Source organism: Ursus americanus, chromosome 8 (assembly GCF_024610735.1).
Source record: "Ursus americanus isolate L20-20 chromosome 8, mUrsAme1.1.p, whole genome shotgun sequence".
NCBI lineage: Eukaryota > Metazoa > Chordata > Mammalia > Carnivora > Ursidae > Ursus > Ursus americanus.
In genome coordinates this window covers 41,843,712-41,849,711 of record NC_142134.1, presented here as the reverse complement: position 1 = coordinate 41,849,711, position 6,000 = coordinate 41,843,712, and the positions used below count along the sequence as shown (strand labels likewise).

Below are 6,000 nucleotides of genomic sequence, written 5' to 3'. Positions count from 1 at the left end.
TGATAATGTGGCTCTAAAAGGTCAGGAGTTTGAGTGCTCGGAGGATTTTCTTTATCGGGGTAGGCGGAAAACTATATCAATGCCTCAATTCAGCTTACTTTACAATAGAAACCTTGTAAATTACAGTCTTTAAGAATAGTGCCAAAACTTCCACTTCCCACAAATTAAAGAATAAATATTATGAAGAATCTTCCTGGCTTATGACGCCTTAAAACACTGGATAAAAGACGTTAAAATGCTTAAATGAACTGTCAGGAAAATAATGGAAATCATCAGAGTCTAAAAATATAAGAAAACACAAATTTTCAGAGGTAACCCCCTGAAGCAATGGCACCCTGAAGACATTTACTTATCCCTGGTGGCCTAGAGTCTTCATTTTAATGGAAATCAACAAGGGATAAAATGCAATGCTTAGGACCTGAACAGGGTGAACACAGAAAAAAAAATCCCTAAATAGGCTAGGACCCAGAAGTTGACATCTTTAATGTGAGGGTAAACCAAAAGAAGAAAATCTAGCCCACAAAAGAAAATAGTAAAGAAACTTTCTAATCTCAATCTTGACTCTGAATCTAAAATTCCTATTCACAAGTGGTTCTCATGAGGGTTTAGAGCCAGAATCTAGAATTCACACTACATATGTGATCCCCAAGAACCTAACCTTAGAATTTAATTTAAAGTGACTCAAGATTACTAATGCTTTGGGGTGCCTGGGTGGCACAGTGGTTAAGCGTCTGCCTTCGGCTCAGGGCGTGATCCCAGCGTTATGGGATCGAGCCCCACATCGGGCTCCTCCGCTGTGAGCCTGCTTCTTCCTCTCCCACTCATCCTGCTTGTGTTCCCTCTCTCGCTGGCTGTCTCTATCTCTGTCAAATAAATAAATAAAATCTTTAAAAAAAAAAAAAAGATTACTAATGCTTTCCTAGGTAAATATGCATACCTGAAACCAAGGCCTCAAATATTTCCTCAGGTAATTCTAGACTCACTGAAATATAAAAACACAAAACACAAGAGGAAACAAGTCATTTGAATGAGAATAAGTAGAAATAACAAACAACAGGATTATAGTTACAAAAATAGCTGATATTGGAATTATCAATTAAGAAATATAAAATAGGTTTGATATACTTATTTTTACAAAAAGAATAATTGAGGTGTAACAAGGTATGAGAACTACGAAATATGATCAGGTAGATTTGAAAAAAAGAACCAACTAGAACTTCCAGGTGAAAAAAAACCCACATAATAGATGAAATTAAAAACTCAGTAGATGTATGTAACATTAGATACAATGAAAGAGAGAATGAACTGGACGAAAGAACTGAAGAGTTAATCAATGTGCAGAAGAGGGAAAAAGAAATTGAAAAAAAATTAAATGGAAGTTAAGACATGGGGAGGAGATGGCAGCAGTAGACATTTGAGTCATGCTGTTGCCCATGCTCTAGGGTTTCTCTGAGAGGCTCCTGATCAGAGGTGCCAATGAAATATATAAGGCACTACACAGGTTGTTCTGGATGATCCCGAGGGATGAATAACATGTTTGAAAATGGATGTAGTGGCCTCTGAAGACTCTGGATTCTCAAATTACACAGTTGGGCTTTGATTGATTGATCTTGGAAGCTTAAGTGAAAATAAGAAGAATAATGGAACATTTTATTCTCTGGAACATATGGATTTCAAGGGCACCAAGAAGAGAACCAAATTAGATCTGGAACTTAAAAATGAAAGCATAGGTGCTCATTTCAATGCTTATACCTCCAGAAAGTAGACCATATATTTGCCAAAGAACTCTTTAAAGATTTGCCAACAGCTTTAGAAATCCTTGTTGATATAATAAAAAACAGTGCATTGGGAGAAACAGAGTCAAAGCCAAGAAGTTGGTTTTTATTATCTACATGCCACAACTTATCAAAATACTGCACTTGGATGGACAGTTGGGGGACCAATGGAAAATATCAAACCTAAAAATCATAAGGACTTAGTGAACTATGTCACCACATATTACAAAGGGCCAAGAAGTGTCCCTACTGTGACTGGAGGAGTTTCCTATGATGAATAGCTTGAGTTAGCAAGGTTTCATTTTTGTGACTTTTTGTCTACACACAAAGGAGAAATACCAACCCTGCCTCCTTGCAAATTCACTGGAAGTAAGAACTGAATGAAGAATGACAAGGTGGCTTTGGCACGCCTTGCAAGAGCTGTTGAAACTGTTGGCTAGGCGTATCCACATACAATCTCTTTCATGGTTATAAACACACTGATTGACAACTAGGAATGCCATTTCAGAGGAGGAATAAATTTATCTAGCAAGTCAGCCAAGCTCATTTGTCATGGCAACCTCTGTCATAGCTACCAGTCTTTCCATATTTCCTATACAGATACAGGCTTGTGGGGAATCTGTATGAGTTATGAATCAGCCATTGTTGCAGACATGTTACATATTGTTTGAAAAGAATAGATGTGACTGTGGATACATATCACTGAAAATAAAGTTCACAAGCCAATTCTTCTAAAAACAAATATGTTGTTGCAACCCTATGGTTTGAGTCCAAACTGTAATGATATTGGTAGGTAAATGTTATGCTAGGTAAAGCAAAAGTAGAAAATCTGGACTCAACACTGCGGATGCTGAGACAGTTCAAGAAGCGTGCACTGAATATATTTAAGATAAGGGCCCAGCTATGCTGCCATTGGTTTCACTGAGCAAGACTGGATTTGCAGTAACATATGCTGGTTTTGTGATTAAAATGCATCGAACTTTACATCAGAAACCAGGGATGTACTGTATGGTGACTAACATAATATAATAAAAAAACATTAAGATAAAAAAATGCTCTTAACCAAAATATTTTGAATATACTTAGTTATAAAACTACCAGAGATCTGCAAGTTTTAAGCTATTAAACCTTATAGAAAAAAATATCAGTGAACATGTATATTTGAGAAAGAAGCCTATAATTAAGATATCTAACTTATATCAAATCAGAGTACAAGAAAGAAATAATAGAGAAAATGTAGAAGCAATATTCAAAGAGATGTTGACAAAGAATTATTATGAATTTACAAAAGACAGAAACCCTCAGATTTAAGGATCCCAATGAATTCCAAGCAGAATAAATAAAAAGAAATACAAGGCAGATAGACACATTGTAATGATACTGCAGAACATGGAAGGAAGGAAGGAAGGAAGGAAGGAAGGAAGGAAGGAAGGAAGGAAGGAGAGAAAGAGAGAGGGAAGGAAAAGGAAGGGAAGGGAAGGGAAGGGAAGGAAAGGAAAAGGGGAAAAAGAAGGAAAATCTTAAAAGCAGCTAGGGAAAAAAAGATAGATTACTGGCAGAGGCAAAGGAGAAAGTTAGGTTGACATCTGGTTTCCAAATAGGCAGGATGAAAAATCTGAATATAATGGAATTTTTTTTTAAGTAGAAAGGAAATAACCATCAAGAATGATATGACCAGGGGCGCCTGGGTGGCACAGCGGTTAAGCATCTGCCTTCGGCTCAGGGCGTGATCCCGGCGTTATGGGATCGAGTCCCACATCAGGCTCCTCCAGTATGAGCCTGCTTCTTCCTCTCCCACTCCCCCTGCTTGTGTTCCCTCTCTCGCTGGCTGTCTCTATCTCTGTCGAATAAATAAATAAAATCTTTAAAAAAAAAAAAAGAATGATATGACCATAGAAATTGTCTATCAAGAACAGAATAAACCTAAGGCAATATTCAGAAAATAAAAATTGAGACACCCTTTCAAAAAGAATTTCTAGAAGATGTACTCAAGAAAGAAGAATGAGCCCCAGGGAAGTCTGAGATTCAAGAAGAAATGATGAGCCAAGAAAATGTTAAATAAGTGGGTGAATCTAAAACAACATTGTAATTTGAGAGGTTAATGATTAGAAGAACTAAAGTATGGGATAATTTTAGCAAATATTCATAAGCTGGGAAGGGGTAATCAAAATTAAAGCATTTTAAGTTTTTTATATCATTTGAGAAAAGAATAAATGAATGGATTAACTTTAGACCTGCTAAGTTAAAATGCATTCTATAATTTCTAGGGAATAATTTAAAAATAAAAATAGAGGTATAATTTCCAATTAGTTGAGGGGAAATTAAATGAGGAAAAAAACAAACTTAATCCAAAATAAAGTAACAAAAAAAGAGAAAAAGACATATAAAAAGATATATAGAAAACACAACATGAATAGCAAAATGAATTCAAATACACCAGTAATCACAATAAATGTAAGCACATAAACTCTTCAGTTAAAAGTCAGAGACTGTCAGACTGGATAAAGAAACAAATCCACCTATATATTATATACAAGAGACCCAACTAAAAGGGACACAAAAAGCTTCAAAGTAAAAGGATGAAAGAATATATCATGCAAATATCAAATAAAACCTAAGTTGACATTAGAAAAAATCAATTTTAAGGCACAAAACATTATTAAAGACACAGAGTTACTACATAATTTTTTAAAAATTAAACTTGTTAGCAAGGTGTAGAAACTATAAAATTAACACACCTAGCACCATAGTGAGAAATTTTAATGTATTTTTCTTAGTAAGTGGGAGACCAGATAGACAAAAGAACCAGCTAAAAATATGAGCCTGAGCAACATAATTGACAGGCTTGATCTAATGGACATGTGTAGAACAATATGTCTAAATTTTGGTAATTGACATTATTTTCAAACATACACAGAATACATATGAAAATTGGCTATGTGTAAGACCATAAAATAAGTCTCAACAAATTTCAAAGACTCAGAATTTATACAAAACAAGTTATCTGATTAATATATAATTATGTCAGAAACTAATAACAAAAATATAACCAAATCTCTTTTGCTTTTAAAATTTTAAAAACATGCTTCTAAATAACTTTAGTCAAAGAAGAAATTATAAGGAAAAATTTTAAATACCTAAAATGAAAAGATAATGAAACATGTGTGATGTAGCCACAGGAATACTTACAGGGAAATTTGGAAACTTAAATGTTTTTCTAAAAAAAAAAAAAGACTGGAAAGTTAGCAAGCTAAGTATGTAACCTAGGAATGTAGTAAAAAAAAAAAAAACAGAAAGTATGTAAAGTAGAAAGCAAGACGTAGTAAATATACAAGCTTAAGTTAATGAAATAAACAGAATATTACCAAAGCAAAAGTTGGCTCCTTTCAAACAGCAGTAAATCAACAAAACTCTGACTAAATTGAGAAGAGAAAAAAAGAAAAGTAATGAATTAGCAATGTTTGAAATAATTAAGTGAACATCATTACTGATGCAGAATAGATTGACAGAATAACAGTGAATATTAATAACAACTAAATTTGAAAACATAGATAACACGAACAAATTTAAAGGAAAAAAACAAAAACAAAAGCAACTCCAGAAGATATAGATAACCTAATCTTACATTTATTAAAGAAATAAATAATTATAAATCTCTCCACAAAGTCAAAATTAGCCCTCAAACATTTTACTTGAGCATTCTACAAAACCTCAAAGAACAGATAATGCCCATCTTGCACAACCTCAGAGAAGAAGGAAGGAAGGAAGGAAGGAAGGAAGGAAGGAAGGGAGGGAGGGAGGGAGGGAGGAAGGGCAAAACTGCCCACATGGAGTGTTTACATGGAGTAGACACACTTACCCCTAATACTCCCACTAAATAGAGTTAAAACCACTAAACATCATATATAAAAGAAATATAAGAAGACTTGAACTTCAGAGAGAAGGCAGATTGTCTAATGACATCATGGCCCAAGGAATGGCACAGTGGTGAATGCCCTGGGTTTTATTTTTCCTCTTTGTCTCAGACTGGATGCTGCAGAAGCTGACAACCAGGAAGTGTCAATGGACACAAAGAGTGTCCTCTCAGAGTCTATTCTCTCTACAAAGGACCAGGAAAGGAACAACCTAGCAAGACAGTAAACTTTTAGACAGTAACTACTGTACTCTAGGGAAACACTTCGGAAAAAAATGCAGCCCCACCGCCATTATCAAAGGCCAAGTGGGA

General features: G+C 34.8%; 1 pseudogene; it reads left to right on the top strand.

Moving 5' to 3' along the window:
• Nucleotides 1-1,501: 1,501 nt before the first annotated feature.
• Nucleotides 1,502-2,743, top strand: LOC123804014 (mitochondrial-processing peptidase subunit beta pseudogene; annotated as a pseudogene).
• The last annotated feature ends 3,257 nt before the right edge of the window (nucleotides 2,744-6,000 follow it).